At 41.0% G+C, this 24,548-nt stretch overlaps 1 protein-coding gene across 2 annotated transcripts in view; it reads left to right on the top strand.

Moving 5' to 3' along the window:
- The window catches only part of DPYD (dihydropyrimidine dehydrogenase), a 609,807-nt gene that overhangs the window by 364,598 nt on the left and 220,661 nt on the right, over window positions 1-24,548 (top strand). The gene's annotated exons all lie outside the window — the stretch shown is intronic.

Here is a 24,548-nt window from a genome sequence, read left to right as displayed (position 1 = left end):
AACGAGATCTGAACACAATGGGAAAATGGGCAAATGAGAACAAGATGCAATTTAATAAAGATAAGTGTAAAATTCTGCATCTGGGTCAGAAAAATGAAAAGCATGCCTACTGGATGGGGGATACGCTTCTAGGTAACACTGTGTGTGAACGAGACCTTGGGGTACTTGTGGATTGTAAACTAAACATGAGCAGGCAGTGTGATGCAGCGGTAAAAAAGGCAAATGCCATTTTGGGCTGTATCAACAGAGGCATCACATCAAAATCACAAAGATGTCATAGTCCCATTGTTTACGGCACTGGTCAGACCACACCTGGAGTACTGTGTGCAGTTCTGGAGGCCTCAGTTCAAGAAGGACGTAGATAAAATTGAAAGGGTACAGAGGAGAGCGACGAAGATGATCTGAGGCCAAGGGACCAAGCCCTATGAAGATAGGTTGAGGGACTTGGGAATGTTCAGCCTGGAGAAAAGGAGGTTGAGAGGGGACACGATAGCCCTCTTTAAGTATTTGAAAGATTGTCATTTGGAGGAGGGCAGGATGCTGTTCCCATTGGCTGCAGAGGAAAGGACACACAGTAATGGGTTTAAACTACAACGATATAGGCTAGATATCAGGGAAAGGTTTTTCACAGTCAGAGTAGTTCAGCAGGGGAATAGGCAGCCTAAGGAGGTGGTGAGCTCTCCCTCACTGGCAGTCTTCAAGCAAAGGTTGGATACACACTTTTTTTGGATGCTTTAGGATGCTTAGGGCTGATCCTGCGTAGAGCAGGGGGTTGGACTAGATGGCCTGTCTGGCCCCTTCCAACTCCATGATTCTATGATTTTTCCTCTCCCCCCTCCATTTATCTTCACCAACATTTTCTTTTTCCTTATCCTCCCAAACAGTCCAAACCTTTTGAAAAGATGATTCCCAGAAGCCAAATATTCAACTGGGGACAGAGTAAGCAAGTGCATTGAAACCAGTGTAATTAGCACAGTTAATCTGCTAATGGAATGTAGATTTACCTTGGATTTGGGGTAGGGTTGTAGAACATGAGCATTGATGACTTTAAAAGGCAGGGAGGAGAAGTCCCCCCTCCCCCTGCAACAGCTAGTCTTTTTACATTGAGCAGTTTAATCCAGCAAAAACTTCAATACGTGGACAGGTCACGCATTGATTTCCTCCCCGCCCCCCTCCCATGTGTTATATAATATTGTTGCTGCTCTTTGCCCGGAAATGTGTAGTACAGGGATTTGAGAGTGCTAGAAACGGAGTGGTGGTTGTGTATTGGAATGTGCAGAGTAGAGAAGGCTGTCACAGCAGTCAATAAGATCTGAGAGGTGTTGACTAATTGCCTGCTAATTACACAGTAAATTGTCTAATTAAGCTGATGGTTAATTAGGGTGCGCTTGCACAGCAGTCTTGTGGAATTTTTGTCTGATGTCTAGGAAGCAGCTTGTGTAATTGGCAAACTGGTAAAGACTGGCAGAAAACATGACTAGAAAGCACACTGCCAGTAGATGACAGAATAAGGATGCATTTAAAAATAAGGGTTGTCATAGGAATCCTGGTGGATTTGTTAGTGTTCCATACTCCTCTGTTAGTGGGCAGTCTGAAAATGTAGCTGTTGGAAGCCTGGAATAAATAAAACATTTGTTTCTTGTGCTGTTTTAACAAAATCTTTAAAGAGAAAAACAAATCACATAAAGTGCACTGGCTTTTTAAGAAGGAGATATTCATTGTTTGCATGGAATGCATATAGATATATTTATTAGCTAGATGCCAGTTATCAAAATGCTTTAAAGCAACCAAGAAACAGAAATGACAGGGATTTAGTCTCCCACCAATGAATTCCTTGACTGTATCTCCTACATAACTGGCCACTATTCATTGGGGGGAGGGTAACCTTAGTCCATGGGGTGGGGATCAAGGAAGGAGGATGTTTAGGATGCTAATACAGTAGAATATGAGACAGAGGAGGTTTCAGAAATGGTAAGTGTTTGGGATGGGGCAAAAGGTCAGCAGAGCATAGGAAATGACAAAACAAGAACTAGATGAGTTCCAGGGCGGGATTGGGAAGGGAGTTGATGTGCCAAGGAGTTGAAGTGGAAGTGGGTGGAACAGAGATCAAAAGGAGGCTGGATCCCCCATCACCTTGTCCTTCCTCCTCCCCCCGCCCCGTTCTTGAAAAGTTTGGTTTTGCAATCATGAGTTCTGGTCATATTGAGAGTGGGGAGATTTGTTTAAAAAGACAATTAATGACAACGAAAATGTGAAACTCAAATCCTTCTCACCAAATTGATTGTACAAAATGGTCAAGTGGTTATAGTTTTAAAATGTGGCTGCTTCTCATTTCAGTTTCACTTTAGATGCTGGAGTTCCAAACTTTGTGTGTAGCTTTGTTTCTGAAGGCATTCTCCCTTTGTTATTACTGTCCCTTGTTTTATTATAGGCACCCCCCTGACTGAGACCTAGACTGTACTTCCTGCTTATTCATAAACAGGGTGAATAGCAAACTGATTCTGAGATCAAAAATAATTGTGACATGTTTGGCTTACCTGTGAACAAAATTAGGCAGCAAGACAAGAAGGTGAGTCCCAAAAGCAGCAGCTGAAGTTCAGACGGTCAAAAAGCAAACAGAGCAGTCCAGGGCACGCAGGAGGCAACAGGGTGCAGGATGACAGGTAGGGAGGTTGAAGGCTTGTTAGATTTAAACTGGACCTCAAGGTCAGGTGATCACTTAGTCATCTCATGCAGCAGCTTAGTAGCATTCTTGAGGAATCGTAGAATCATAGAGTTGGAAGGGGCCATACAGGCCATCTAGTCCAACCCCCTGCTCAACGCAGGATCAGCCCAAAGCATCTTAAAGCATCCAAGAAAAGTGTGTATCCAGCCTTTGCTTGAAGACTGCCAGTGAGGGGGAGTTCACCACCTCCTTAGGCAGCCTATTCCACTGCTGAACTACTCTGACTGTGAAATTTTTTTTCCTGATATCTGGCCTATATCGTTGTACTTGAAGTTTAAACCCATTACTGCGTGTCCTCTCCTCTGCAGCCAACAGAAACAGCATCCTGCCCTCTTCCAAGTGACAACCTTTCAAATACTTAAAGAGGGCTATCATGTCCCCTCTCAACACAGTTTGTGTTTCTTGTGACAATGAAGATAAAGTGCTAGAACCTAGTGACTAGAATCCCTAGTTGCAGGCACACATAGCCCAATCTTTGTACCCTGAACCATAAGACCAGCAGGAGCATATTGTACATATCAATTGATCTATCTTTCTGTTTATGACTACAGAATTCATTATGCTTCATGTAAATTTTTCTGTGTTGCTCCAGGCATTACTCAAGGTGTTGATATTCAGGATTATGGCAGAAAGAATTAAACTTAATAATACAACTTAAATTTTATTACTTGCATACCATAGTCATATTTGCTATGTCTTGATTTATTTTCCCATAGACAAAATATTAAGGACATGATTGCATGCATTTTAGGAAGAAAATTATAAATTGGAATTTATAATTTGTTGTGGATTTTCTTTCTGTTCTGAATGGGAAGGAGACATTCAGAGTCAAAATAAAAGGTTGCATTTTCAAAAAGGCTTGATGTATTTAAATCCTTTTTACCCCAAAATTCAGTAGGCTGGTTAAGATATTATATAGTTTTCTTGACTAGATTTGTAAGGACAATATGTGCAGCAATTTTATTGAAAACAGCCCACTAAATTATAACTTTTGCAAATGGGCTTTATCAATGATTTATTACATTCCCATCCCATCTTTCTGCTACCTTGGTGCCAAGCAGCAGTATTCTTTGCCAGTTTTCTAAGTAAGCAAAGCCGAAGAGGATTATAAGATGCAATGCCATTCTAGTCCAGGATTCATGAGTCTTGAAATCAATCACACAGGGTCCAGGAGGCCATAGCTTACAGGAAAGGGCATGCCAACATATAGCCACACTGCATTTATGCCCCCTCAGTATCCCTCAAGATTTCTTATAGCTAAATGTCAGCTGCTCTGACCTCATCCTGTAACAACTCACCCCACTTTCAGCAGGCAAGTGATGTCTAGCCATAAGGAATCACTTCTCTTTTTACCACGCAGCTCTGTTCTAAACCTATGATCCTGGAGAACTAGAAGCATGCAGTTGCCTTTCATCTGTTGGATCACAGCTGAGGTGTGGTGGTGACTTGTATAGGCTATCAGCTGTAAATCTTGACATGCTTGCATCCCCTCTTCTTGTTTGTCAGCTTCTGTCATCTTTAGTATGGCTATATTGGCTCCTTCCTCCTCTGAGGAGTCTTTACTATTGCTGAGTCCTGAATGACCCCAGACAACCAGAAAAACTTCTCCAGAGAAAATCAAGCAACAGAAAATTCCGGATTAAGCATAAGCTTTTGGTAACCACCTTTAAGGCCATATGCGGTTTGGGCCCGGTGTACTTGAGAAACTGCCTCCCTGCCTATACCCCCAAAAGAGCCTTGCGCTCCACCACCTCCAACTGGCTGTGGATCCCTGGCCCCAAAGAAGCACAGTGGACCTCAACAAGTCTTTTCAGTCCTAGCCCCCACCTGGTGGAATGAGCTCCCTGAAGAGATCAGAGCCCTGCCTGAACTTCCACAGTTCCGCAGGGCCTGCAAAAGGGAACTCCTCCACCAGGCATTTGCTTGAGGCCGACCGACTAAGAACATCTGATGGGACCCCCTCAGACGCCCTTCCATGACTGAACAAATTTGATCTCCCCAGTGTTGTTGTTATTTATGTTGTGTTATAAATGGTTACTTGGTTGTTATGATGTTGTATTGAAACTTGTATGTTATAGATTAAATTATTATAATGTTCCATGTAAAATTACATAATGTTCCATGTAAACTGCCCAGAGCTGTAAAGAATGGGCGGTACAAAAATCCAAATAAATAAATAAACAAACAAACAAATAAATAAGTGATGTTGAGGCAGTGGGTCACAGTGGGGCAGTTCCTTCCAGAAAGATCAGGAGGTTAGGCAGGTCCAATACCTTGCTGAGTATGCCTGGCCCACAATTTCAGCATCTGTGTGGAGTTGCTCAACTACAAGTTGTGAGATATGCCTTACTCCATCAGCCAAAGGATCATGGGGGAAGGGATTCAGGATCCTGGGAGCTGCAGCTAGACTAGGCTGTGTCCTTTGAGGCATTGCAAAGGTTCATGCTAGGAAAAAGTACTTCCCCCAGTCACCCCAGCATTTATTTCAGTTGAACTAACATCACAAAGTTTTAGTTGCATGTGATGTACAGGTCTTGACCTCTGGTTTTTAGATGGGGCAGAGAGCTCTAGACTTTCTTAGAGTCACCTACTTTAGGAGAATTAATGCAGGTCATTGGCCCTCAAGCCCTTCCTTGCTCCCCCCTGTTTTCTGTGGATTCTGCTGTTGAAGCATCAGACTCTACAAACAGAAATCAATGGCTGGTATGGCTTTATTTGTTTTTTCAGAGTCAACTTTTGAAATTTCAAACAAAGAGCTTTAGAGAGAGCCTGAGTGACTTGATCTTCCTTTGAAATATATGACTGTAGAGCTGTATGCCCTCTCCTTTGGTGAAGTATGAGTTGGAGACTATGGGTATTCACCAGAATCTTTCTAGATTTGTATTCCTACTTTTAAAAAATTAATCCATATACATTTCAGTGAGAAACAGGGCAGTAACACTTTGTTTTCCATTCAGAGAAGTTGCATCTCATTTTATAGACAATAAAAAGTTCTATAACATGAACATGCCACAATATTGGTATGTAATGTTTACCTACTTCCCTGGCATCCTTAGGAAGCAGGGGAAATTTTAAATTAAAATGCCATGTGAGAGCAAGAACAGGTAAACTCCAACCCACCTCTCCATATCCTGAGAGTGGTATGATTGGCAGAAATTAGGAATACTGTCTACAAAGATGCCTGTGAATGTAATCCACTTTGGTATGAATATCTGTTGACTCCTCTGTTTAGAAAATGCCCCATTGGTGTATGCAGTTTAAAAATGGTGTTAGTTATATTTATTTATTATTTAAATTTATTTCCCACCACTCTCCGGGGAGTCGTAGTGGGTTACATAAAACCAAGTTTCAGATCAGGGTTTTGGGGTGAGCATATAATTTATGCCAAAATTGATTTTTATTTACTGTAATAATGGGATGGGATTGGGGGGGGATTTATTTTCCAGTCCTGAAAATTCAAGACAGATTTTCAAACAGGAACAAGGAAAGATGGAATGAGGAGAAGCTGGCCCCAACAAAAAGTTCCTGGTGGTTACCTGCTTCCATCTAAATTTTAAAAGAAAGAGAAGCCCCACCTAACAGCTGGTAGTGGAGTGGGCATAGAAAATAATTGCTAGCAACTGATAGTGGGGGAAATGGAGACTTAACTGACTGACATGGCAGGCACCTGGTGATTAATATCAAAAAGGTGGCAAAGCGGCTGTTAAACAAATCCCCAGGGGAAAGCAACAAGAGCTGGGGATCCTTTGGCTCAGGACAAGTCAGCCCAAAGGGATGATTACATAAAAAGAGTCATATAAATAGGAATGTGATAGAATTTGGGATTGAGGAGAAGAAGAGTTGGTTTTTATACCCCAGTTTTCACCATCCAAAGGAGTCTCAAAGCGGTTTACAATCCTCTTCTTTTCCTCTCTCCTCAACAGACAGCCTATGGGATAGGCAGGTTCTGACAGGACTGCAGCTGACTCAAGGTCACCTAGCTGGCTTCAGGTGAAGGAGTGGGAAATCAAACTTGTCTCTACAGATTAAAGTCTGCTGTTCTTAACCACTATTGCCCACCTGGTCAAGTGCTTGAGGCTGATCTTGAGATGGAGAAAAAAAATAAAGGCGGTGACTAAAGCAGATAATGTTATTATACTGAGGGACTTCAGCTATCCTCACATTGACTGGGTAAACATGTTGCAGAAATGAGTAGATTCCTAGACATAATAAATTATTGCGCAGTGGAACAGAGTCTCAGAGCAAGCCAGAAGGGGTATTGATTTTGAACTTGGTTCTGAGCAGGTCTCAAGCCTGATGAGAGATGTGGAAGTTGTTACACCAGTTGGGAACAGGAACTACAATGCTATTAAGTTCAACATTCAAGTCAATGGAAAGTTAACCCCCAAAGTCTCAAAATGGTAACATTTGATTTCAAAAGAGATCATTTTACAAAATGAGAACAGTAAAAAGGAAAGTGATGGACAGTAAGTTCCAGACAGATGAAAGGAAATACTACTTTACCCAGAGAGTGATTAAAATGTGGAATTTGCTGATAGTGGATGTAATGGTGCCCCCAGAAATAAACATTTTAAAAAGGGGATTAGAGAAATCCATTGTTTGTCAATGGCCATGGTGACCGAAAGGAACCTCCATATTCGGAAGCCTCTGAATCCCAGAGCCATGAGACAGTATCCAGGGAAGTCCATGACTTCTATTCACTAGTGTTGGCCATCCAAAGGAACCGGTTGGTCACTGTATGGGACAGGATGCTGGTCTAGATGGACTACTGATCCAGCAAGGCTAGAATCATAGAATAATAGAGTTGGAAGAGACCTCATGGGTCATCTAGTCTAACCCCCTGCACTATGCAGGACACTCACATCCCTATCGCTCATCTACTGTAACCTGCCACCCCCTTTGCCTTCACAGAATCAGCCTCTCCGTCAGATGGCTATCTAGCCTCTGTTTTAAAATTTCCAAAGATGGAGAACCCACCACCTCCCGAGGAAGCCTGTTCCACTGAGAAACCGCTCTAACTGTCAGGAACTTTTTCTGGATGTTTACATGGAATTTCTTTTGAATTGAATTGATTTTGAATTAATTTCATCCCATTTGTTCTGGTCTGTCCCTCTGGGGCAAGAGAGAATAATTCTGCTCCATCCTCTATATGGCACCCTTTTAAATATTTGAAGATGGTTATCAAATCCCCTCTCAGTTGTCTCCTCTCTAGGCTAAACAGACCAAGCTCCCCCAACCTTTCTTCATACGTGTTGGTCTCCAAACCCCTCACCATCTTTGTTGCCCTCCTCTGGACACGTTCTGGTTTGTCAGCATCCCTCTTCAATTGGGGTGACCAAAACAGAACACAGAATTAGGATCCATACCGCATTTTACCAACTTGTGAACAAGAATATCATGTGGAACCTTATTAAAAGGTTTACTGAAATCCAGATAAACTATGTCCACAGCATTCCCCTGATCTAGCAAGGTAGTCACTTTCTCCTAAAAAGAGATAAGATTGGTCTGATATTCTTGTTCTAATTCCTGTATATAGGTGTTTGAATGAGTAAATTATCCCAGCCATGAATGTTTGAAGATACATGTGACTCAATAGCTGACTTACGGTAACCTCAGCAAAGGGCACTCAAGGTAAATGGGAAACAGAGAAGATTTATTACTTCCTTTCTCTGCACTTTCATTCTTCGTGGTTGTCCTTCCAAGTTCTGATCTTGCTTAGCTTCTATGATCAGATGAGAATGGGCTATACCATGGTGCCTTTCCTCCCACCTGCACACGTATTTACTACTAATACCATTAATATATTTACAGCAGAATGGACAGTTGGAATCTTGGTGTTTCCCATAAGGTGTGGAATGGCTGTGGGCCATTATTGTTATGATCCAGTTTGACACACCCTCTCCTACATAGTCACCTATTGTAAATTTAAGGCTGATTTTCCAACAGAACTGATTATGAGAGCCAGTTTGGTGTAGTGGTTAGGAGTGTGGAGTTCTAATCTGGCATGTCAGGTTTGATTCCGCACTCCCCCCACATGCAGCCAGCTGGGTGACCTTAGGCTTGCCACGACATTCATAAAACTGTTCTGACCGAGCAGTGTTATCAGGGCTCTCCCTGCCTCACCCACCTCACAGGGTGCCTGTTGTGGGGAGAGGAAAGGGAAGGTGACTGTAAGCTGCTTTGAGCCTCCTTCGGGTAGAGAAAAGCGGCATATAAGAACCAACATTTCTTCTTCATTTCTTTTTCAATAGATTTCTGAAGGCAGGAAATAATATGGGATAATCTAGATAATTCATTTCTTCTAAACCAGTTTGGAAACTGAGCACTCCCTGCTGCTATGTTTGGAGAGCACTTATACTAAATAGGTAATATGTATATTAGTGTATTAGAAAGATATGTGTTTTTAATTGAAACATTTTAGCTGGTTTACAGTTATGTTGCATTTTAAAAGAAGTGCATTATGAGTACACATTGATCCACTGTTACTTCCCCTGATCCCTAACCTTCTTTCTACATGATTGTTAAAAGCGGGGGGATGGGGGGGGCACTGGATAGTTCATGAATGGGACTCTTTTAACTCGCTCTTCTCATTGCTATTGCCAGTGCTTAAGGGAAAACATTTAGTTTGTTCCATGGATTTTCAAGTAGATAAGGCCTCAAGCAACGATCAAAATCTATAATAAAGATCCTTGTAAAGGCAAGTATTGACTGAAATGGTCTGAATCTCTTGCAAACTGTAGAAGTGCTGGATTAGCATCAATGACTGAATTAGATGAAATTGACATTTTCATGGTTTATTTCCAAGACATTAAAAAATATATTTTTCTGTATACATAGCAAACATCTCCCTCTATGGCACTAACCAACTTTTTTTTGGGGGGGAGGGGGATAGGAGAGGGGAAAAGTATCTGCCTCGTTAATACTCTGATCCTAATAAGAATTTCTTAGCTATGTATCCCATCCATGGAACTTACTGCCAAACTGAAGAACTGTAGGGGAAGGAAGAGAACTGGTTCATTCATCCAGCAAGAGAACTTTATTTTCTCTAGGCAGTTATACTGGGTTCACTTGGGAGAACTACTATGTGAACCAAAAATTCACACTCACGAGGGTGTAAAAATTGTTTGTCGTTCCTGTACTGTGTAGGCATGAACGGTTGTGGGTGTGCAAAAACTTAATGCAATCATGTGAAGGAAGGAAACCGTGAGCAATCCCGTGCCCAAAACAAACACAAGAATATGAGAGGGCTAGGATAGGATGTCTAGTACTGTACTGTGTCTAGTACTGTATTGATAATTTGGTGCTCCAGAGGCCATGAGAGGAATCCTTTTGTTTTGCAGTATATATGCCTTTGATTACCCGATAACTGGACACAAATTCTTTCCCAATGGGGGTGGGGATTTGGGCTGTTATTAATTCTTACATAAAATGGCAGTTTAAATCCTCTTTACAGAACTGACCCATGGCATTCTTTATTTTGGCTTAGGGTGACTTTAAACTCCTGATTTGTGTGGGTATAAGATTAGATTAAGGCTTGAAGTATTTGCACCAGTCCACCAATGCACCATGGCATTGCTGGCTGAAAGTAGAGTTGAGAGGATGCAGGTGGCACCTTTGAGTTTGTCAAGAATGGATTGTTCCTGCCCTGTGTTAGCCCCTTGCTAACTGTGGCCTCTTTCATGTCACCTCAAAGTATCCCAGTATTTCCAGTCTGCCGGAAAGATGATACAGTCTGCCTCATAGGAGGACTGTAGATTTCTTGGATACTATAAGCTGCCATGTTGGGGAATGAAGTCTGCTGGTTTACATGGCTATCCCAACCCTTATATCTGATTCTGACTTCATTTCTTTTTTGTTTTGGTGAAAAAATATTAGGGCTTAATACTCAGAACTTGTGTGTAAGCTAGGCACAGAGTGAGAAGACTAGAGGCGAAGCATGTATCGCAATGCACATCTGCACTGTCATCGCTATAGTTCTCTTAGGGCAATGCATGTTCTTGTGCACCACTAGCCAGTCTGCATCCAGTCTGATGCTATTATGTGCATCAGTTTTAGAAATACAGTAAGGTGTAAAACAGCATAACACATGGAGCAGCTTAAAATAGGTTGTAGATATTTCTCAGGCCAGAAACAGACTATAAAACTGTGTGGTTGTTATTTCAATAGCTCAAATGCACTGAGCAGGCATAGAGTAGGTTGGCCATGACAAGTGACTATGTTAGCACAAGCAATCGTTTATCAATAGAGTCTGCCACTGGTTCTATCAAGATTACAGAAAAATTCAAGTTTTGTTTAAACAGAAGCAACCCCTCCCCCCTTTCCCCTCTTAGGAGAGTTTAATGGGGCTGATTTTCTAACAGCAATCCAGAGGAAAATATTGTAATGATGGATCACAATTTGAATTACAAAATAGCCTCTAGAAACAGCTCTAAATACATTGATTATGTGGCTATCCTAAGAGACAACAGTAATTAAAATTATGCCACAGATTGGATCAAGACATGTTAATATTTAATTAGGCAATAAGTGAGTCTTGAACAGGTGTCCGTTGTTGTTAAGGGCTTTACTAGCGTGTGAGTAAATTCTGCCTTAAGCAAATACTTTCCTCTTGGTGTATATATGTGAATTTTGATGTTAAATTACCAAGCATTATAGCCCTGATCCTTTAACATAGGGGTGTATGTGTGTTTGTATGTGTGTGTGGGAGGGGGTTAATTTGTTGTTGCAGCTCAGGTACTTTGTTCAAAGCTTGACCCTGTGTGAGCTAATCAAGTGTAGCCACGCAGAACTGTGAGCCAGATAGGCTTTGCTTTTCAGATATCAGCCACGAGGGAACTTTTGGAGCACCTGTTTGCTCAGCATCAGCCTCAACTTGCCGTGCAGGAATCATAAAATTGGTCTGCCTTGCAAGGCTATTCTGCGGACAGCTGAGATACTGTGAAAAGCTTCCAACCTCTGTGGAATTGATATATGAATGGCAGACTGTTGTTTTATATTTGAAAAAGCTCTGTTTTACAATTTCTAGTCCATTTTAATTCCTTTTCCTTCTCCATCTCAGATTCTAACACTGTTAATTGTCTGTTCATCAGTTAATACATACCAAGAAATATCTTTCAACTTCAGTACTGAACACTGCCAAATGGCATGTCTAGGGAGGGGCAGCCATGGCATGTGCCCTGGGTGCCAATTAATTAGGAGCACGCTACTGGCCACGACCAAAGCCTGGACTCCTGGGCACAGGGGCAGTTGCCCCCTAAGAGGGCTGAGCAGAGCAGTGAGGCCAAGGTGGACTGTGAAGAGAGTCAGCCAGCTAGCCACCTCTGCTCTTTTAGCCGCTGTGGTGGCCAGGCCCAACATTCACCACTATAAGGCTGGCTGCGGTTGCTATAAATCTCTAGCATCTGGCCTGCTCTATGCAGGGGTATCACCTTAGCTAGGAGGGAAGAAGGGGGGAGGCTACAGAGAGGTGGGGGGACTGGCAGTCTGGCCAAGGGGAAAACAGGTTTATCTTGACAGGCTGGAAAGCTGGGCTAAAATGAATAAACTGAATTTCAATACTGAAAAATGTAAAGTTCTGCATTTAGGTAGGAAAAATAAAATGCATCATTATAGGATGGGGGATACCTGTCTTGGCAGTAGTATGTGTGAAGAGGATCTAGTGGCTAAAGAAATGGGATTTGGGGCTGTATCAAAGGAAGTATAGTGTCCAGATCACACAAGGTAATGGCACCGCTTTACTGTTTTGGGCACCACAATTGAAGGAGGATGTAGAAAAACTGGAGCGCGTCCAGAGGAGGGCAACAAAAATGGTGAGGAGTTTGGAGACCAAGACATATGAGGAAAGGTTGAAGGAGCTTGGTCTGTTTAGCCTAGAAGTCAACTGAGGTGATACGAAAATTATCTTCAAGTACTTGAAGGGCTGTCAGAGATGAAGAAGAGTTTATGACTGTTAAATTCCTCAGTGGAACAGGCTTTCTCAAGAGTTGGTGGGCTCTCCTTCCTTTGAAGTTTTAAAGCAGAGGCTATATAGCCAAAGGGATTGTGTCCATGTTTGGCTCTCGTGGTCCTTTCTTGTAAGCCCAGGAAAATACCGATCACCACTTTGGGGTCAGGAGGCAAATTTCCTCCAAGCCAGATTGGCCATAGATTCTGTTTTGTTTTTTTTTGTTTTTTATACTTTTCTGACGGGCATAATCTGGGCATGGAATTGGAGTCACTGTGGGTGGGCAGGGAGTTGTGAATTTCCTACATTCTGCAGGGCGCTTTGGACTAGAAGATTCTGTAGATCCCTTCCAACTCTATGATTCTATGTCACTGTGGCACTTATGAGTTGCACAAAAAGTGATATTATCAAACTGGGACATCATGCTCACTGACCAGCAGAGCATTAGCAGGCACTGATCAAAATTGCTGGGAGGCAAGGAGCCTGATCAAAATTGCTGGGAGGCAAGGAACCTAGGCCTAGTCTGCACACACAGGATAATGCACTTTCAATGTGCTTTGGCAGCTGGATTTTCCTGTGCGGAACATGAAAATCTACTTCAAAAGTGCATTGAAACTGCATTATCTATTGTGTGCAGACTAGGCCCAGGAAGCCTGTATAGCTTTCCTTTCCTTCCAGCTGTCTCTGCCCCAGACAAGAGGTTAGAAAGTTTCATTTCAGAAGCACTGCTGCATACAGGTTGGATCTGAACTCCATTTTCTGCATAGCATAGGATCCACCACGAAACGAGGATGGTTCAAAATGAGTATAATAACAGAAGAAAGAACCTATCCTAGGCTATAATAAACATTTAAACAATTTAACAATAAATGTAAATAGAAATGTCTTATCTCTTCTTTTAATAGAACAACCAAAACGGCCTCCAGATTTAAACCGTTTTCAAAGGTATTTTCATCAGTGGTTGTTATCGGTGGTTGTCTTTCCAACTTAGTGTTTGCTGGTGAAGTCCTTCACTAAGATCTATTCGACTAAAACTTCCCCATACCTGTGAGCCAATGTTTATTATAGCCTAGGATAGGTTCTTTCTTCTAGCATAAGATCTAAGCAAATGAGCTTGACAACTTATGCAGGTTCCTGCTTCCCTCTGTAGTTCCCCTATCGTGACATTCCTCAAGGTCAATTGTCCACCCACTGTCCACAAATAAATAAAATAGTTAACAACAGACGAAGAAGAGGAGAAGGAGTTGGTTCTTATATACGGCTTTTCTCTACCCGAATTAGTCTCGAAGCAGCTTTCAATCGCCTTTCCTTTCCTCTCCCCACAACAGACATCCTGTGAGGTGGGTGAGGCTGAGAAAACTGTCATTATCCAGGAGATGGTGTAAGTCACTGATGCATTGAACTTTTGAGTTGAGATCAACTCAACTATATGTGATCACCTGTGGTGTTCTGTTATTGTCTCTTCTGTGCCTGTCTTGCAACAGGTATTCTATGGGTACTATTTTGGCTTTGTTTAGGCCTGTAGTTCATTTAATTCCAAAATGGCTTGTTGTAGATCCCTTGGACTCATCTGGCTACAGTGCTGTATTAAATAAACTTAAACTAGGTCCCTTGGGTGAAAATGTCTATCTATAGTATTGAGCAGATAAGGCAATAACACAGAGTCTGGCTGTTTAGGATGGTAGCTGGGGGTAGATATTTTTTTCAATCACTAGGTTTCCACTTTAAGGCAGTATCTATGTGTCATTATGTATTTTTACAGTAGTGTCCAGAAAATGTATTTCTTGCATAGATTGGGTGGTTTATGAGCATGAAACAGAGGACAGGAACAGACAGTCATGTGACCTTTGTATCCTGTGTACTCCTTTTTAAAAAAATGTCATTTTGGGTAGACCACCCAAGTGGGTGAAATGTAGTTAAATAAAGCAAATTAATCAATATTTTGATGTTTTCCTCAGATCACATGTCTATGAGTGAAACAAAATCCACTGCTCTGTGGGGAACAATCTCAGTACAACTGTTCATGTTGCTTAGATAATTTGCTCATTCCTTCAGTGGGCTTCCCTAGAGTTTGTGTCATAATTAAAAAGGAAATCCCAGTATCTGAATAAAATAATGTTAGGCTTTTATTCATTTTTGTTTTCCTATTACAAAACAAACTTTAATGGAAATGTAGCCTCCCAAACTCAGCACATCAGAGATTCTATGACAGAGAACTGATCTACTAGAACAAAGTCATACCAAACAAAAGTAACAACCAGTTCTTTTTATCCTTTTCTGTGTGCAAGTAACCATACACAGACATAATGCTTGGCAGCCATTTTGAAGATAAGGTTGAAAAAAATCAGTAATGTTCAAGGGACATAGAAGTGGCAATTACAAAAAAAAAAAAAGATTTGCCTAAGCCACATGGCCTATGAGACCTTTGCTGACAGAACTCTTCTTCTTGGGAGTGTATATAAGACTAAATGTAAAACCTTTGCAAAGAAAAATGGGATACTCCCACTTATTGAGGAATTGTCTGAGAGCTGGAATATTCATTCATTTACATTTCCCACACTGGGACAGCTAATATTGGTTTGAAGCCAATATAAATATATCCAAGATCAACTAAGGCTAATTCACAAAATCTGGTTTAAAAGTATACCTAATTTTTTAAAGTCATAATTTTAAATACATTTCATAAAAGGAATACTTACTAGACAGCTGTATAAGCTCAAGAATTTATAGTTTCACTGGTGACCGTGAACCTATTCCAGATAGTAACAAAGGTGATACCTTATATTAAAATAGTTAAACAGAATAGTTTGCTATAGATTTGGCCAGCTTCCGCAATGTCTTAGGACTTAGGTGACTTTAAAATCCCAAGTGATAGCACTGTAGAGACTGATGTGGAAATGTGTGGTGGCCCCCTGTTGACCTTTGATCCTGAAAACAAAATGTAGCACCTGTGTTTAGTGTGGAACTGGATTTCTTGAAGGGGGTGGGGAGATGTCTTAAGCACATCCAGCAGAAAACATGTATGGGATAGAAACAATGAAGGACAATTCCTCTAAACATTCAGGAAATTACTGCTACATGGGAGGGTATTTTGTAATCCCTGCTGATTCTTTTTTCCTCTGGTGCTTTGTTAATCAAATAAAAACGTGGTTATTGGGAAATAAATTGCAGGAACTTATTATCCTTGTAGTGTTTTGGGCCAGGAAACAATAAAGTGATGTGTCTACAAAAGTGTGTTTATATACACACACACGTATGTGTACTTAGTATGTGTTTTGTTTGTTGTAGTTTTGGCTGCAGCAGTTCTTGCTACCAAAATGCCACTTTCCAACTGAACAGTGTCTTGTCATTCCAGAAATGGGATCAGATGTGCAAATGAAAGTCTGGCTGCACTTACTGTACTTCTCTGGATGTGTATTATTGGATGTTGACATCTCTTGGCCTTGGTGTCTGATTTGTGTGATTGGGGAAGAACCATCGCTCAGTCCTAGAGCATATGTTTTGCATAAAAAGTATCCCAGGTTTAATCCCTGACTTCCCCAGTTAAAGGGTTCTGTTTTCCAAAGATCTCTTTGGGGATCCTGTAGAGTCACTGCCAGATGGTGTAGATAACACAAGGCTAAGTGGACCAGTGGCCTGGCTCAGAATAAGGCAGCATCATGTGCTTGCACAACTGAAACTACAGCATAGTAAGAAACAAAATCGCAAAAAGCAAATTGATTGGAAGTCAGGATGATTCAAGAAGAAAAATGGTTTTGTGATGGTTGAAATATTGTGATGAGTGGTACTTTGAATGCAGAATTCTTAGACAAGTTGGTGTCCTAATAGCTTTAAAAGCATTTACAAAAGGGAAAAAAATAAAACTGATTTTAATGCAACTCAGATTTGGAAAACCAAAGATTTAGAATGCTCCCTTATTTATGACATCAGCATTTGGGAGCATTTTTTTTTTTTAGACCTTTAGAATGGAAAGCTACTTCTGCAATTACAAAACATTATTTTAAGAAAGTATTATGTCCTACAGCACTTAGCCTTGACAAACAATTACTACATATCATATTCAACAGAATACAAAAAGTAATCTTTATGACAAGGTTAAAATTAGACTTTGAACAATAGGTGCTTGCGGAGCAATTCCAAACTCTAAACTGCTTTATGCAATTTTCCATTGAGGAGAGGAATGGATGGGGGGAGTGAAGGACATCTGAAAAACTTTTTGACAATGTTTTATACAACCGTACATTTTATCATATTTGTGGCAGAATTCTGAACTGCATAAATATGATTAAAACCTTTGTCCTTAAATTGACATTGAACACAAAGAGAGAGGCAATTCTCATGTAATTCTCAATCCTAGACTATGAAGACTCTTGCATCTGGCCTTGCCAAACATGACTGCATTGTTTTAAAAGAGCCAGCTAGCCAATTAGTGGTTGACAGAGCTCAATAATGTAATGTAATGCTTCAACAAGGCTGCCATTTGGTATTTTTTAAAAAATCACAGGGAACCATCTATATCTATTCTGGAAAAGAACTTTGCTTGGATGCAAATAAATGATCATGATCAGTTGAGAGAGGGGGATATTCTGATTTGTGGATGATGGCTATGTTAATATAGTAGATCCAAGACAGAAGTCTGAAATCTGGTCGCTCCCAAAGCTGGTGTCAGTACCAAAGAGAAATGTGGAGATTCAAATTTATGCTTGGCTCCCTGAAATTTGTGCAGGCACAGAGACAGGGAGAACAAGCAAGAGTAGCGAGCAAGATGTCCTGTTGCCGTGTATATGGTCCGTGCATTGCCATATACAGACTTGGTGTTGGACATTTTTCCATAACTACCACATAAATGGTAGCTGAGGGCCATGTAGTTTTTCTCGAGAGCCAGCTTGATGTACTGCTTAAGATTGGTGGCTTCTAATCTGGAGAATTGGGTTTGATTCCCTACTCTCGCTCAGCACCACCTGTCTCACAGGGTGCCTGATATTGGGATAGGAAGGATAAGTGATTGTAAGTTGCTTTGAGACTCCTTCGGGTAGTAAAAAGTGGGGTATAAAAAACCCAGCTCTTCTGCTTCCCGTTCTCTTCCTCTTCTAAGAGCTGATTGCCACCATAGGTTTATTATTCAGTTAAGCAAACTCTCATAAACTTGGTAACTTATTCTGAGAGTGGATGATATACCTAACTATATAAGAGGGCTATGCTGTGGTTTGTTGGCAACTGAAAACCACCATCCACATCAGAATGTCCTCTGACAGCTCTGTATTTCTGATTTGCTTCAGAGGAAGTCATAATGGCTAGTGAAATATTGCTTTATTTCCAGTAATTTTCTAAATTAAAGAAAGAAGATCAGTGGCTGCCTGCACAGAGTCATACTCCCAGTGAATGGTCTGGTTTCAGGCAAGTACCCAGTGTTAAGCATTCTGGAGACCTCAATTTGTACCTGAGAGGTGTTTGTGAATCCCCCCCCCCCATCCATGTTGTCTTTAGCAGCATCAAAAATATTGTATAATCCAGCCATCACATGGAGTTTTTGAGAGTTCCCATGAACATCGACATTTTAGGAATCAGTGAACTAAAATGGACAGGAATGAGTGAATTTAATTCAGATGACCATCAGGTATACTACTGTGGACAAGAATCTCGCAGAAGAAATGGAGTAGCCTTCATAATCAATAAGAGAGTAGGAAAAGCAGTCTTGGGATACAATCCCCAAAATGACAGAATGATCTCAGTTCGAATCCAAGGCAAACCATTCAACATCACAGTGATCCAGGTCTATGCCCCAACCACTGCTGCTGAAGAGGATGAAGTTGATCAGTTCTATGAAGCCCTACAACACCTTCTAGAAGCAACGCCAAAAATGATGTGCTTATCATTATGGGGGATTGGAATGCTAAAGTAGGAAGCCAAAAGATAACCGGGATAACAGGCAAGTTTGGCCTTGGAGTACAAAATGAAGCAGGGCACAGGCTGGTAGAATTTTGTCAAGAGAATACAATGGTCATAGCAAACACTCTTTTCCAGCAACCCAAGAGACGACTCTACACATGGACATCACCAGACGGTCAACACAGAAATCTGATTGACTATGTGCTCTGCAGCCAAAGATGGAAAAGTTCTATCCAGTCAATAAAAACAAGACCAGGAGCTGATTGTGGTTCAGATCATGAGCTTCTTGTTGCAAAATTTAGGCTTAAATTGAAGAAAGTAGGGAAAAGCACTAGGCCACTCAGGTATGAACCAAATCATATCCCCGACGAATACACAGTAGAGGTGACAAATAGATTTAAGGAATTAGATCTGATAGACAGAGTGCCTGAAGAACTATGGACGGAGGTTCGCAACATTGTACAAGAGGTAGCAACTAAAACCATCCCAAAGAAAAAGAAATGCAAGAAATCAAAATGGCTGTCTGAGGAAGCTTTACAAATAGCTAAGGAGAGAAGGGAAGTGAAAGGCAAGGGAGAAAGAGAAAGATACACCCAATTGAATGCAGAATTCCAGAGAAAAGCTAGAAGAGATAAGAATGCCTTCTTAAATGAACAGTGCAAACAAATAGAAGAAAACAATAGAATGGGGAGGACCAGAGATCTTTTCAAGAAAATTGGAGATATGAAGAGAACGTTTCATGCAAAGTTGGGTATGATAAGGGACCAAAATGGTAGGGACCTCACCGAAGCAGAAGAGATTAAACAAAGGTGGCAAAATTATACAGAACAACTATACAAGAGCGAGCTTAACATCCCTGATGACCACAGTGGGGTAGTTACTGACCTGGAGCCAGACATCCTGGAATGTGAAGTCAAATGGGCCTTAGGAAGTCTGAGCAACAATAAAGCTAGTGGTGGTGACAGCATTCCAGTTGAACTATTCAAAATCTTAAAGGACGATGCAGTAAAAGTGCTACACTCAATATGCCAGCAAATTTGGAAAACTCAACAATGGCCACAGGATTGGAAAAGGTCAGTTTACATTCCAATTCCAAAGAAGGGCAATGCCAAAGAATGTTCAAACTACCGCACCATTGCACTAATTTCTCATGCTAGCAAAGTTATGCTCAAAATCCTACAAGCTAGGCTCCAGCAATATGTGGACCGAGAACTTCCAGAAGTACAGGCAGGATTTCGAAGAGGCAGAGGAACTAGAGATCAAATTGCCAACATACGCTGGATCATGGAGAAAGCTAGGGAGTACCAGAAGAACGTCTACTTCTGCTTCATTGACTATGCTAAAGCCTTTGATTGTGTGGAGCACAACAAATTGTGGCAAGTTCTTAAAGAGATGGGAATACCAGAGCATCTTATTTGTCTCTTGAGAAATTTATATGCAGGTCAAGAAGCAACAGTGAGAACTGAACATGGAATCACTGACTAGTTCAAAATTGAGAAAGGAGTTCGGCAAGGCTGTATACTGTCGCCTTGCCTATTTAACTTGTATGCGGAGCACATCATGAGAAATGCGGGATTAGAGGAGTCACAAATTGGGATCAAGATTGCAGGGAGAAATATCAACAACCTCAGATATGCAGATGATACCACTTTAATGGCAGAAAGTGAAGAGGAACTAAAGAGCCTGTTGATGCGGGTGAAGGAGGAGAGTGCAAAAGTTGGCTTGAAACTCAACATCAAGAAAACAAAGATCATGGCATCCGGTCCTCTCAATTCCTGGCAAATAGGTGGGGAAGAAATGGAGATAGTGACAGATTTTATTTTCCTGGGCTCCAAGATCACTGCAGATGGGGACTGCAGCAAAGAAATTAAAAGACGCCTGCTCCTGGGGAGGAAAGCTATGGCAAATCTAGACAGCATCCTAAAAAGCAGAGACATCACCCTGCCAACAAAAGTGCGTTTAGTCAAGGCTGTGGTATTCCCAGTTGCAATGTATGGCTGCGAAAGTTGGACCATAAGGAAGGCCGAGCGTCAAAGAATTGAGGCTTTTGTACTCTGGTGATGGAGAAGACTCTTGCGAGTCCCTTGGACTGCAAGGCGAACAAACCGGTCAGTCCTAGAGGAGATCAATCCTGACTGCTCTTTGGAAGGCCAGATCCTAAAGATGAAACTCAAATACTTTGGCCACCTCATGAGAGGGAAGGACTCCCTGGAGAAGAGCCTAATGCTGGGAGTGATCGAGGGCAAAAGAAGAAGGGGACGACAGAGATTGAGGTGACTGGATGGAGTCACTGAAGCAGTGGGTGCAAACTTGAATGGACTCCAGGGAATGGTAGAGGACAGGAAGGCCTGGAGGATCATTGTCCATGGGGTCGCGATGGGTCGGACACGACTTCGCACATAACAACAACAACAATTTCATGTATTTTGGACATTTAGGATTCCAGGTTGATTGTACTATTCCCACTCAGCTACACATGGAGTCCTCCTCTGGCCAAAGGAGCCCTTTTCTAGAAAACCTCCTGGGACAGAGGAAGTTCTTTCTGCAAATCATTTTGTACAGTGATGTCCAGCAAGAGAGTCACTAAAACCTAAACTGAGGTTTTGCTTCTGCTCTGAACTAAAGAATCTGTAGTTTCACATTTGCCAAACAAGTAATGCAGCGTATTAAGTGCCGTGTTTGAATCCTGAAGTCTGTTCTTGCACACTAAATATCTGTTCAGATTTTACCTAAAATCACGTTAAGACTGTAAGAGAATTTTTTTTTTTAACCTGGAATAGCTTCATAAGACATCTCTGTGGAATTGTTCACAACGATGCCATTGTGACTGCCTTTATTCCAGGACTGACATTTCATAAGTAGTAACCACAGTTACATTCTGAAAAATACTTAATGAATATAACACCAAAACGCTCTGGATGAAGAAAAGGTCATATAAATTAACTTCTAAAAAAGGAGTAATGTGATAATTTTGTTTAAACCTTTACATCATTTATACGGAAGGGAAACTGACAAAGGTCATGCAGTTCACTAAACACAACTATTTCATATGCCAAAGTTAACAAAAGCTCAGGTTTAAGTATTTTATCCTGTCTCATTAATGTCCCGCACACACTCTGGAGCTGTACCCTTTCCATGTGAAAGCAGTGAAAATAACAGAGTCACTGATGAGTTTTATATCTGTTCTCTTTTTATTAAAACAAGCTTGTCTAGTTTACTTCAAAGTTCTTTGAATTTAGTAGTTTGGGGTGGGTGGTGGCAGCAACGTATAACCTCCTTGGATTGCATTACATTTCCTCTCTTAGCCCTCCTTCATCCCCATTTATGTCTCCCTAAGATTTATCATCCATATTATTTTGGAGCACTGTACTGTTTTAGAAATTCAGACACTGAAATCCCCTTTTCAGTGTGAACCAATCACTAATCTGAGGAGCTAAATGTAAAACTGACCCAGTGAAAAAGTACAGTCTGGCCAAAGAAACCTGATATATAGACAATGTAGATCCAAAGAAACTGGAAATATAGATGAAAGCTATGTTCCTACGGGATTTATCTGCTGCCTTTGATAGTGAACGAGGCTATCTAGCTGAGGTGTTTGGAGGCAGAAGTAGGTAGTGGGGGATATGTTTTGGATGGGTTTAAATATTTCCTTATGGAAATGGCTCAGAGAGTGCTGGATATATCCCATTGGGTACCGCAGGATGCAGCCTTATCTACCTTGCTATTTAATCTCTACATAAATACAACATCTGATTGAACTTATTTCCTGGCCTCAGCCTTCGGCCTGGTGCAACACCTCTGTCTTACAGGCCCTCTGGAACTGTTTAAGGTCCTTCAGGACCCTGACCTCATCCGGCAGAGTATTCCACCAGGCTGGGGCCAGAGCCCCCCCCCCCAAAAAAAAAGGCCCTGCTGATACATTTTTATTCTCAGTGCTTTGTCTTTCTTCTTACATTTAGGGGGAAAAAATTGTGCTGCCAAATTGCAGTTGGCTCATGATAGCCCCATAAAGAGATAAGATACTAGCAGGAGTGGTTTGCCATTACCTGCCTGTGCTTAGCAACTTGGATTTCTTGGTGGTGTTCCATCCAAATACTAACTCTGCTTAGCTTCTGAGATCGCATGGCTTACAAACTGAGGACTGCCATCAGGCTAGCCTACTGCATGTTTAATATTTAAATTTTGTTCAGATTTCTGCAATCTTAGCATTAATACAGTTTATTAGCTGCCTCATCTTATTGATTGCTTTACGTTGTATAATATTCCTTGAGTCTCAGTGAAAAATTGGACTATATATAATAATGTAAATAAATATAAATAAACTAAGCTGGCTTTGAAATTGCTGAGTTTTTAATTTCCCATTCAGAGCAGCAGTGGAAGTGGGAATAGTAAACCTTACACCTTACTAAAAGTCTGGCAGCACTACCTGCAATGGATTTTTTAAAAAGTTGTAAATGACTTGGGTAACATTGGTATTACCAGAAACTCTGTGGTTTTAACTGCCTGGAAACCTTAGTTTCAGGGTTCTTCTGCTACAATCAGAATAGTACCTTACAGACTAGGGACACTGCAAAGTTCTCAGGGAACCTGTTTGACAGTTAGTTAAACTAACTTGTTCAGTGCTCATGATTGTACTGTGAGCTGATCAGGGATATGGCTGAATTACATCAAGCTTCCAAACAACCATGCAGCTGCTTATTTTAGAAGACACATCTGATCAGGGAATCAGCTGGGAGGCGAGTTCTGATCCCTTAACCTTCACCAAATTACCTACACAGCGAAACTTCAAAAGGGAAGGGAAAAAAGAGGTTTTCTCTCTTTTTCTCTGCAGTCCAAGTCAATATCTTGGGGTGGGAAGAAGGAAAATCAACTGAACTTCTGGTTCTCACCCCCACTGTTAAATTTGTTGTTCTTTAGTAAGCCTGAGAGTTCCGGATGGGAGAGCAGAAGAACCTGACAAACAGCTGGTCAGCTGGGATTTGATCCTCCCCCCTACATGTTTTGCTGGGTTTTCCCAGCAGATCAGAAGTCAAATCCCATCCGATCCATCATTATCTGGGAGTTGACTTCTGGTAGCTTCAAGTAATGTGTTCTGGTGCATACACACAAACAGGTTGCAAACAGATGAGTAGACCGTTGATTTATACACCACCTGATATGACCATTGACAAATAGGAAGTGAGCCAAACTGGCAGATGTTCAAACATCCATATTAAAGTCTAAAAATTTATTGGGCATGATCTTTTTGTGAGGCAAAACCTGGCTGTGGCTCCTGAGAGCTTGGACTAATTTCATTAGTCCTTAAGGTGACAAGGCCCTTGTAATAGTAATTCAGATATCATGTCCTTCCGTGAGAAAATATTAACAAAATCTTTCAAATATGTCATTATTTAAGAAAACGTGTGATCAGTTTTAGCGTGGACAATAAAGGAATTTGTGCTTCAATTTATACACTTCCATTTTTACCATGTTTATGTAGAGAAAAGTAATATCTGAGGAGGCCCTCAGGAGTAGATTGCAATTGAAAAAATGCATAATGTAAGGCGAGTAAGTTGTAATGAAATCACAATGCTTTGTAAAATTATCCTCATCCAAAACCTGCATTTGTCTATAGACATTTTTCATGCAGAACATCTGCTTTTCCAGTATTTGAATATATGCATAATAAGTATAAGAATTTATTTTTAAAGTGTGTAGTGTATTCTTACTTCTTTGTTTGTTCGAGGTATTTATATTATTTAAGGTAATGGCATGATTTAGTTCTTCAAGGCATTTGTATGATTTCTTTCTCTGTTTATTAACACTCTTTAATTAATATATATGATTTGCAGAATGGTACCTGAAAAGCAAGTGCTTTGTGGGCAATTGTTGTAATCTCTTCTGTTTAGGAAGGTTCAAATATTTATTGAGCTGTCTTCCAAGAGATGATAATAGGTTGCAGCTTTGAACACAAGAAAATCCCTGCTGGATCAGACAAGTGGGCCATCTTGT

Source organism: Paroedura picta, chromosome 4 (genome assembly GCF_049243985.1).
Source record: "Paroedura picta isolate Pp20150507F chromosome 4, Ppicta_v3.0, whole genome shotgun sequence".
NCBI classification, from domain to species: Eukaryota; Metazoa; Chordata; class Lepidosauria; order Squamata; family Gekkonidae; genus Paroedura; species Paroedura picta.
The sequence above is the reverse complement of the archived record's forward strand: the minus strand, read 5'-3'. Positions and strand labels throughout refer to the sequence as shown.